Source organism: Tiliqua scincoides, chromosome 12, assembly GCF_035046505.1.
Source record: "Tiliqua scincoides isolate rTilSci1 chromosome 12, rTilSci1.hap2, whole genome shotgun sequence".
Lineage (NCBI taxonomy): Eukaryota > Metazoa > Chordata > Lepidosauria > Squamata > Scincidae > Tiliqua > Tiliqua scincoides.
Window position 1 is genome coordinate 3,384,044 of NC_089832.1, and position 9,632 is coordinate 3,393,675.

A 9,632-nucleotide genomic window follows, 5' to 3' on the forward strand; every position below is an offset into this window, starting at 1 on the left:
AACAAATTATTGGATTGGATTATGCATTGGATTATGTACATTTCCTTTTTTAAAATCATTTTATGTTCTCAGGTTTGAATTACATGCCTTAAGTATACTTCAGCGCAATTTTCTATGGCCCCAGGATAATAGATTTTTTTCCCTTCTAAGAGCATTGTCAGCAAGCATTCTGGGCAAAACCAGCCAAGAATGTTTCTCATTCAAGCTCCATTTAAATGAAAGGAAACTCTTCAAGAACAATCCTAATTTATTCTTTGTTATGTGTCTTGTATGAAAGAATTAGGGCCTCAATTACATCCAGAAAATGCCAGCTTCCAACAACACAGGAATTTGTTGTTTAGTGCCAGCTTGTCTTTTTTTTTTTCCTGCTATGCAGGAATTTCATGGTGTGTGTGTGTGTGTGCGTGTGTGTTTATATAATGTCTGTATTTTAATGTCTGATGTTTAAAAAATCGGAAAATGCTAATGTCTTGAGATTTTTACATTGCTTATAACATATTTGTTTAAGGCTTTTCCAAACAAGATACAATAACCTTTTTTTATTTTTATTTAACCTTGTGTGAACCTGATAACTGGTAATTACATTTACAAAAGATCCCCTCTGATACTGCTGAATGTAGTCAAGCAAGCATACTGTATAAATTTGCTTTGCTTCCAGATATGTGTAGCATTGGATTATTCATATATCTTTTCAACTGAAAAGGAAAACCACATATGTCCAGTAATGTCCATTGGTTTACTTTTTCAGGCCTTGTTGGTATAAACAAGTAATACCTGTTCTGGTGCAGTCCTAGGTTTGTCTGTGCTTGGTATATCTCAAAGAGTTGTCTAACGTGGTGTAAAAGAGCATAGGCTCAGGTTCAGGGAGATCTTGGGTACAGGTGAACTCATTGTAGTGTTGCGTCATGCCCTCCAATCTAATAAAAATAAATCCTCAGTTTTCAGTAGCAGCAATGGGATAGGTAGACATCTTCCTTGTTCCATAGGACAAATTGATTTCTGTGTTTAGGAGCGGCTTCTTAAAGTGCAGCACTTGAAAGTACAAGTTTCTCAGTGCAAGTATCCATAGCAACAGGTTCTTGCTGGGATGAGGGTATAGACGTCTTCTTTTGAAACACAGACAAACGCCTCTATCTTGCTGTGTTCCCGATGCTTGTGAAGCTCCCTCTTGGAGGCAGTTCCCCAAATGGTGGCAGTTGAATGTACTTAATTTCCCTTGGCACATTCCCCTTCTGTCCTGAAAATTAGGGCCTGTTATCACTGTTTCTGTTAATTACGATAAAAGTGTTTGTGTACATCCTTAAGAACTACTTTAAGAGCCATATATTTTGTCAGAGTTGGTTAGAGGAGGTTTTTCTCCCAATTTTCCTTCTACCAGACTGGGCAAGCCTGCTAAACTGAAATTCCATTCCTTGTTGATCTCTTCTCTCTCTCTCTCTCTCTTCTAAAAATATACTAATACTGTATACGCTCCCCATCGGTGTTTTGTATGTTAGCTTTTGGCATATTCATGTCAATGTGCCACTGTTTAAGACTTCTGATGCTATGATCATTTAAAATGCTTATTGAACTAATATTCTGTCAGGGTGGCTGTTTTGGTCTTGGATTTTATTGCATGTGTATAATAAAGAACCTTTTAATATTGGAACTCTTTGAATCAACTGAAACCACCCGAGGTTCGCACATAATTTGCAGATATAACTAACAGCACATTGTATTGACTGACTTCTTTGTTGCAGTTGGAGTATTCCTTATGCTTAATTTATCCAAGGGGTCTTTGTGCTCACAGTTCCTCACGACCTCAAATATAACTGTGGGAGCTCTATTACCTCCTTTGTCCAGGCATGGCAGTGTCTGCCCCAGGGACATAATCTTGAATAAGGTTTTAGGAAAATCCTTTCTTTGAAATAGTCTGTTCTGTACATGGAATGGACGTTTTGTTTTTCTGCATCAAGACGCTGTAGGCAAAGTTCTGGTTTACTCTAGTAACTGTTGGAATTGTCTGTTTTTATGGTATTAACTGCTATAGTTGTGATGTTTTTGTGATTATATTCTTAATGAGCATAATTGCACCTTTTTTGTTTATGATAACTAAATCTTTTATTGTTACTTGCACTGTGAAGAAAAAAATCATGGGCCTATAAAAACAAGTTTCTTTGAGCTCTGTGTCTCTCTGTGTCTCATTAATCCCCAAGAAAATTGTGTGTGTGCCTTTTACGTATTATAAAGTGGATTCCTTATCAAGCACATCCTAGAAGTCTTCACACTTCTCTCCTTTTGTCATACAGCTGTTAATCTCGCACACAAGTAAAGGTGGAAGAATTCAAAGTACAAAGGAACAATAGTGTGTTAAAACTGTGTAGTAAATTCATATTAAGGTGCTGCACAGTTCCATACACTTTTATTGAATGTAGTTTTTTTTTATAAAATGCATCTTTTCTTGGTCATATTGTCTTTCTCAGTGGCATGTATTATGAAAAGATTCAGGCTGCAGTCCTAACCACACCTTCCTGAGAGTAAGCCCCATTGAACGAAATAGGACTTACTTCTGAATAGACCTGGTTAGGATTGTATTCATAGCGAGGCAGCCAAGGCTGGCCTGTAAATGAGACTGTGACACCACTTGCCTGCTGCTCTCCACTATTTCTCTCTGTCCCTCATTTTGAGAAGGAAGAGAAGAATAGTGCAGAAGAGACAACGTGGAGGAGAAGAGAATGGTGGTCTAGAGTGACTTCTGTTGTTTGTTCTCTCTAATTTTTTAATCTAGAAAAAGTCCTTGAACATTCAGGACCCAGTCCTATCCAGCTTTCTAGCACCAGTGCAGCTGCAATGCAGCCCTCTTCCTTATCTTGAAGAGGCCTCTCTGACTGCCTCCCCACCACTGGATGCAGCGCACACCCCATTGGCACGGCTGCATTGGTACTGGAAAATTGAATTGGAGTGGGGCCCCAGTCTTCATAATGTGACTATGGGCACAATCCTAAAGTTGACTTGGGCCGACCCAGGAGGGTCGCAAACGTGCTGTAAATGTTCCCCGCAGTCACTTGTGTTGGTGTGCCTGCACTGACACAAGTGGCAAAGGTAGGCATGGCAGGGGCGGGAAGGAGGAGGGAGGGAGACGTTTCTGGGTGGGGGGAGGGTGGGCGATGGGTGGCCTGGGGCGGGCGAGCAGAGAGCCGGAGGCAGAGCTGGATCCCAATCCCCGTCCCCAGGGAGAACGGAGCGGCTTCAAGCCGCTCAGCTCTCCTTGGACTTGCGCTACCTCCAGAGGTGGCGCAGGTCTGAGGAGACCCATTGGGGCCAGCAGCCCTTACCCAGGGGCAAGGGGAAGAGTTTCCCCTTGCCTCTGGCTGAGCCGCTGCTGCCAACGAACTTGCATTGGATGCAGCGCAAGCCTCCTGGCTTGCCTGCTCCAGCGCAGGTTTGGATTGCTCTCTATGTTGAGGGTGCTTCTGGGAGAGGGAAGAAGCCAGTGACAGTTGGTCCTTGCCATGCTGGTGGAGAGGGCTTCACTGTCTTGCCTCTCCCTCTGATGTAGCAAGGTGGAACAGAATAAACAGTTTTGATCAATCTTATACCTTGACATTTTGCCTCAGTGCTATAATGCAGTTCTTTGCTGCATGAAAGCTTTGCTGAAGTTGCCTTAATAAGGGCAAATGAGCAAGCTGTTTTAGCAGAAACACACCCTCTGTCCACTTGCAGCAGGCTGGTGCCCTCTTGCAACACCAAATCCTTGCACATGAGTGTGTTTCCAGATACAGCCATCCAGCCCAGGTATCTAGTATCCTGTGTCTGGAATTGCTGCTTAGTTCCTTCCCCACTTCAGGGCATTGTTGTGATGTGTGGTATAGAAACCAAGGAAACATCTTGACAATGTTTCTCCAATAAAAGAGGTAAGGAGAAATGTGTGCTGACTTAAGGCTCATAGTGGAATTTATATAATCTAAATAGCAGCACCAAAGTCTCCTAGACCTGCCTATGTATTTAGAGAACCATGGGAGGTAAATTAAGAGGGTTTTTATTTCTTTTTCCCTTCCCAATTGCTGTAATAAAACCTGTCAAGTGAAGTGAAAGAGCCCAGAGATGGAAGAGCCTGCTTTGATACAGGTTACTAATCAGTCCAGCATTGTTGTAGCAGCTGATGAGTATGGCAAGACAGCAATTGGCTAGATTACAGCCATTTTGGTGTGCCACAGGAATTTGGGGAAAGGTCATTTATTAGTAGGGCCAATGGGAGATGTGAGCCCCCCACTGGCAGCATGGTGTGCCTTGTCGGTTGTCAAAAACCTGATGGTGTGCTTTGACCATTTAGTGCCTTGTCAGTGTGCCATGAGATGAAAAAGGCTGAAAATCACTGGGCTAGAAACTCAGTTTAGAGTGGGGAAGAATGTCCTCCACTGAGCAAAATGAGTTCAGTGGTGCACCATTTTGGGAAGGCAAACATGTCTGCATTTAATAAATAATAATAATAATAATAAGGACCGCCATCATTAAGAGAACTAGAAATTTGGTAGTGATATTGTTAAAAGTGAAGCCTGAGATTCTCAGGCATCCAGATTCTCTACCAGGCAGTAGATTTCAAGCTCACAAAATAGTATCAGGTCTCAAAACAAGTGGTGTACTGCTATTTTGGTAAATTTGGGGATCATATATAGAGCCCAGATCTGAAAGGCAGCAAACGCCCAGAGCTTTCATCAAAATCAGCTGGAGTGTGTGCCAAGTGTGTGCTGTTTAGAAAGCAGAGCTTTAAATTCTTTGTCAAATATTTAGACAGAAGCTTCTATAAACAGGAATTTTTGTATTGCACTCCGGTTTTTTTCCAAGAAATTCCAAACCGGTTTCTCTTTCCTCATCCTAAGAGCTGCCAAACCCTCTTGCAAAACGGGGAACCGTTGCCTTCAGTTAGAAGTTTCCATATATGGTTGCAAATGCCTAACTTGGGCTACTCCACTGAAGCACATGTATGTGTGATGTTCACTTTTAAGGTGATGTGTGAATACGTCCGCCCTCTTCCCTTTTGCTTAAGTGCCTGGGAATGTAGAAAGCAAAATAAAACAACTCATAAATCAAAAATCCATCTGCTCCACCATATTGTGTCAACTTTATTAATGGCAGCAGGTCATTTCCTTTCTTGCTGAGGTGTGCTAATGTTACACTTACAACAGCCAGAATCTGTCAGCACTGAACAGGGAGACACGAGCCCCGTCTCAGTTTCACAAAGCCTCATTGCAGCTGTACTATTCCTGAGGGACCAGCTGGGAAGACTTGAGGCGCCTTTGGAGTGGTTATCTTTCCTTCCACCCCTTTCCACACCCCAGTAAGCCTGTCATTCCTTTTCTTAGTATACAGGCTTGCCAGAAGTCTTCATAGCCTTACTCTTATAACTGTAGCAAATGAATGTGTTTGAAGGAATGTTTGCTGGTGAAGCTTTATCCCTGTGACAGAAGAAGCTTCACTTGCATGTTGCTAAGAGAGAGCCACAAGCTCCCTATTCAGTTGACCTGTCCCATACCTCCAGTGGCGTCCCTACAGGGGTGCAGACAGCACGGGGTGACACCACCTGGGGGTGACACCAAAAGCTCCAGAGTCTAGGCCTACCACCCAGGAGGTCTATCTGGTTGGACTGTTCTTCCAATAGCCAAGGTCTACTCATCTCCAAAGCACAGCTCTACCTGGCTTCCTGACGTGGAGCCCCAGTCTACCTACCCAGTAGACCTGGATGAGACACTTGCTCACAGAGTCTTGCGAGAGTTGTCTGCGCTCAGACGACCTGGCGGTTGTGCTAGATGGAACCTGCCACTAAGGGTGTTCTGTGGCTATTTAGCAGGCCGCCCTTTGGTGTGGGCCTGCTCGAATGTCATCCCCTGTGAACTCCCTCCATGCTGCTGAGGAAGAACAGTATATCCTTTCTCCAGTCAACAGAATCTTCAGCAGATCTGAGAAAGATCTGCTTGAGAGTCCCTGTGAATCAGAGGAGACAAGACTGGGCTGGATGGGTGGGGAAAGGCAGCTTCAGATGATCCTCTGCATGCAAAGTGTGTGCTCTATAACTGAGCAATGAATGTTCCTGGTGGACATAGGAAGTTGCCTTACAGAGTCAGGTGAACTGCCCCTTTAGGTCAGAGTCCCTTATTACACCAGTTGGTGATGACTCTCCAGGGTTTCAGACAAGGATCCTCTCCAGCCCTGGAGGGAGAGTTCAGGAGACTGAACTTGGGACTTTTGCATGCAAGCTTTGTACTATAGTCTTTTGAGACTGAAGGTTGCCAGCCATGTTTTGTACTCTGCCCCTGAGTAATTGCTCTGCTCTGAATTATAGATCCTACCTAGGTCCAGGTTCAATGCCTGGCACTTCCTTTATCTTAGGTAGCAGGTAACTCAAAACATCTCTTGAGAGTCTATGAGCCAGGGGAGACTGTATTGGACTTAGATTACCTTGATAGACTTGACTTGATAGAAGGCACTTCGTATATATGACTCCACCTGACTTTGCAACACTCTGCAAGAGGGATCTGAAGGCCTTAGGAGTGAACCTCAACAGGTGGGAAACCCTGGCCTCTGAGCGGCCCGCTTGGAGGCAGGCTGTGCAGCATGGCCTTTCCCAGTTTGAAGAGACACTTGGCCGACAGTCTGAGGCAAAGAGGCAAAGAAGGAAGGCCCATAGCCAGGGAGACAGACCAGAGACAGACTGCACTTGCTCCCAGTGTGGAAGGGATTGTCACACCCGCATCGGCCTTTTCAGCCACACTAGACGCTGTTCCAGAACCACCATTCAGAGCGCGATACCAGAGTCTTTCGAGACTGAAGGTTGTCAACAGAATTGTTGACACATAAATTGCACATTCTCCTAGTTTGCTGGGCTGGTGTATGACTCCACATGTCCTTGCTGTATAGAGTTTAATGTGTAATTGAGGGAGGGGAGTTTATTTGTTCTTTTTTGCTTCCTACCCTGTGAGAAAAAAGTGTGCTTGCATCATCGTTGCTTTAAACACCCAACCATTTCCCACCCTTGCTTCCCAAGAGACATTGATGGAAAGTGTCTGCCCTTGATTTTCCCAGCTAACTGCGTGATGAGTTTGCTCATAAGTCTTAGAGGTAGCTGAGTTGAGCTCCTGGGAGCTTTGCAGACATCATTTTCCATGATAGTGGGAAGGAATCTGCAAATGTTCTCATCTTGGCTTTATTTTTTAAACCATTTTGAGCTAAAAGGTTTGGCAAGCTGTCTTCGGGTTTCTTTAGGAGCTCAAAATGTTGTTGAGACCTGGGGAAAGGTTTTGGACAGGTTATATACTTTTTCTCTCCCCTCCCCCAGCTGTTGGGTTAACACTACACTGAAGCATTTATCTACCTGTAAAACAAAGCATCTATGCTCATCTATATGAGCGAGTGGTTGTATGGACCTATAACTAGGTCTCAATAGCCATCCAAGAGGCAATACTTCTGCCAGAGCTCAATGGCCATTTTTTGAATAGATGTGCTACAGAGTAGAACCGGTTTGTGGGGAGCAGAGCTCAAGACCTTGTTGGGTGGTGAGGGTTTCTTTGGAATTCTGCCCAGGAAAAGTAGGTTAGGTCTTTGCTTCCAAGGCCTGGAGTGCTTCTTCTCTAGAAGCACCAACAGCCCATAGTGCTGGGGGTGGGGAGATGCTGTAGTGTGGATTGGGCTAAATGGGGCACACATGACCAGCTTGGGAGCTTTGCTGCCACACCAGGAACCCCTTTCAGTGTTTCTCAAACTGTGCATCGGGACCCACTAGCCAATTTCAGGTGGGTTCCCATTCATTTCAGTATTTTTACTCTGTTAGACTTGATGCTCCCATGTTATGTGACTGCATTTGGGGAAATGTTACAGACCTGTACAGGCTACTATGTATATGCTTTTAACAATGATAGGCAAAGGGGCTTACTCCTGGGTAGGTATGAATAGGTTTGCGGCCTTGGATTGTTAAAAAAATTTTCTCTCTTGGTGATGTCACTTCCGGCCATGACATCACTTCCAGATTAATGGCATCAATTCCGGTGGGTCCCGACAGATTGTCATTCTAAAAAGTGGGTCCCTGCGCTAAGAAGTTGGAGAACCGCTGCCTTAGGCTGCAATCCTAACCACACTTTCCTGAGCGTAAGCGCCATTGAACAAAATAGGACTTACTTCTGAGTAGACCTGATTAGGCTTGTGCCTGTAGATGCTTAAACTGCAAATGAAGGAAATTGCTTGCATGTTATGTTCCTCTGATATTGGCAGGTGACTCATTCCAAGGTAGTTCTACAGTGTAACGGCAAAATATGAGCTTAGATCTTTGCCTTCTTCATTTCATGGCAGTTTAGCAGCTCTCACTTTCTCTAGAGGAAGCAGGCACATAAGAGCATAAGAACAGCCCCACTGGATCAGGCCATAGGCCCATCTAGTCCAGCTTCCTGTATCTCAGGAACTTCCACAGCCTTTGCAGAAAACCTTGTTAATAAGCCTCCAGGTGAAAATTGCTTTGCTTGCTTTCGAACGGAGCAGATGTTGCCCTCCCAGCCTCATTCCTCTTTTTCCAACATTTCCAAATAAAGCTTTTCTCTCTCTCCCTCAGCAGCTGCTTCTTCAGTGACTAACACAATGGAATCCATTTCAGGCGCTGTGCTTATACTTCATTCTTGTTTGGATAGCCAGCCAAGGCCTCATTTGTCTCCTTTTTCATTATACTTGCCAAGAGTCAAAATACACAGAAAAGCTTCCATATTTCCCACTGGGCAGGGGCGACAGCAGCACCATGGGCTCTGTGTTCTCTCACAGATTTGAAGTAGCACAACCTGGCCTCTTGCCTCCTGAAAGGGTACATTTCAGTCTAGAACTCAAGTATTTTTTAAAAAAGAATTTGATGGTGTTTGCAATATTTCCATGTAATGTGACATGCTGGCTGCACGGCTGGTTCAGAGCTTCCCAGACTTCTCACAGAGGAGGTATAGTTTCTGAATTAAAAGTGGAGTCAATAGTAAGTTCCATTTAAATGTTTCTACTCAGCTGTTTCTTGATTGGTGATAAAACTTGTGGTTCTGAAATTCTTCAACATGCAACTTCTCTAATTACAGCAACTGTTACCCTGCACATGCCCGATCTCGTCTGATCTTGGAAGCTAAGCAGGGTCAGGCCTGGTTAGTACTTGGATGGGAGACCGCCTAGGAATACTGGGTGCTGTAGGCTTCTGCCATAGTCTTTCGAGACTGAAGGTTGCCAACCAACTTCTCTAATACAGATTTCACATCCTAAATATCCGAGAAAGAAAACCTAGTGGACAAAAAAATCTCAAGTAAAATTTCTGTGGCTAACTGAGCTCTTGTGAAAGCCGATTTACCTACTTTTCAGGTAACAGCGGCAAGATCTGGTACAATTGAAAGGACCCCCTTCTATCTAGATCTAGCCAATTATTCTGGCTGTCTCTGAAATTCTTCTCCCACTCTTGCAATGAGTAATGGTTGTAAGCTTTTTGTCTTTTGCCATATGTGTTGTCCATACATGTTGACAAGGTTCACATAAACTCCATTATCTACCATATTTTTTTCTTTTTGGGGCCAGTAAAAATTTTTCAGCCCCTTTAACTTTTATATCTGATCCTAAAGGACCTGAACCAATAAGTAGAGGTGTTTGAA

At 43.9% G+C, this 9,632-nt stretch overlaps 1 pseudogene; it reads left to right on the forward strand.

The window, feature by feature from the left end:
* The first annotated feature begins 9,066 nt into the window (after window positions 1–9,066).
* Window positions 9,067–9,186, forward strand: LOC136663329 (5S ribosomal RNA; annotated as a pseudogene).
* The last annotated feature ends 446 nt before the right edge of the window (window positions 9,187–9,632 follow it).